Source organism: Mus musculus, chromosome 7 (assembly GCF_000001635.26).
Source record: "Mus musculus strain C57BL/6J chromosome 7, GRCm38.p6 C57BL/6J".
Taxonomy (NCBI): domain Eukaryota; kingdom Metazoa; phylum Chordata; class Mammalia; order Rodentia; family Muridae; genus Mus; species Mus musculus.
In genome coordinates this window covers 115,380,231-115,381,770 of record NC_000073.6, presented here as the reverse complement: position 1 = coordinate 115,381,770, position 1,540 = coordinate 115,380,231, and positions in this window count along the sequence as shown.

Below are 1,540 nucleotides of genomic sequence, written 5' to 3'. Positions count from 1 at the left end.
TAGTCCATGAAGAGGTATTGTGTGGTGGACCTATGTGTAGGTATGCACACGCATGTGTGGGAGTGTGAACATGCAAGGCCTATACACACACATAGGTGTATAAGTCACTATGCATATATAAAAACACAACATTTCCGTCCTGCTCTCTGGAGGATCAGACTATTGTCACATGCATTTGGCATTCATTATCTCCGAGCTCCCGGCGCCTCTTGGCCCATGCCCTGGCTGGCAGCAATGTGGTTTATAGAGATCGTATGGCAGAGAAACAGACCTTGAGAGACACAGCTCTGAGAAACACAGTTTACGAATTTCCTATGATTTGAGTCTGGGTTTATTCTTCCCTGTGGTGGGCAGGCACCCCAGAGCACACACAGCCCTGTCGCCTGGGAACCCAGGAGGAGTGGAGACTGTGACAATAAGCACACTGTTGTTTTTTTTTTTCTTTCTTTCTTTTTCTTCTTCTTCTTCTTTTTTTTCTTTACACGTCTCAGATTGCATTTCCTATCTGGGGGGTGGGGAGGTGGGGAAGAAAAGAAAAGAAAAGGGAGCCTTGTAAAGGATCCAGAATCTGGGCAGGAAACCACACAGAGTGAAGGTTGCCATTGTCATTAGCAATTAATGTAACCACCAGGGCTGGAGGGAGAAAGTCCTGCCAAGGCTAGAGAGGGCAAGGAGTGGGGCCTGCTCACCCCTACTTGTCAGCCATAGTTGGTTGGTCGGAGGAATGAATAAGACACCTCCCCAACACTCCTAAGAGACAGGTTCCAATATTAACATTTAAAAGGTTTATTTTCAAGTGAGGTATATAGGACACAATATGTTATGTCTCTGCCACATACTTTTATTCTCTGTGGCTCCAAGTCCCACTCCTTAGTTCCCTTGGGAGTTGATTTTTTTTCCCTCCTAAGTGAGTCTGTTGAGATACTACCTCTTAAGAAGCATTTATTGAGTGCCCTCTGTGTGCCAAGTTCTTGGGGTGCTGGGCACAAGGCTGAGGGTAATCTGTAACAGATGTTGAGAACCAGGCATAAGGCTTAATGACTTCTGTTGCTCCCTCAATCTGGCCCCGAGTTTTCTCCTTAACCCATTTTACAGGTGGCATTGTTGACCCCCAGAGAGAACAATGATCTCTGCTCCAGATCACGTGATCAATAATAACCAGATCTATGCTCCTAATCCTGACTTAATTTCTTCAGAAGCCTGTAACCTGGAGAGAATCCTGATAACTTACCTTACAGCTAAATGGCAAAGGGCTGTGGGCTTCAGTGAGGGTTATTTGGCAGTCTAGAGAAGAGACACTCTAGGCAAGGCAAGTGCTCACAAGTTAGCTTCCTGGAGGAAACAAGTCACATCTCTCATGTCCTCTTCATGGACATGAAGTTGTTTTGACCAAAGTAAGCAGACTGGAATGGAACACAGCTTTTGTGAAACTAGCTTACTCCTCTCTGTGTCTCTCTCTGTCTCTGTCTGTTTCTGTCTCTCTCTCTCTCTCTGCCTCTGTTTCTCTGACTCTGTCTCTCTGTCTCTGTCTCTGTCTCTC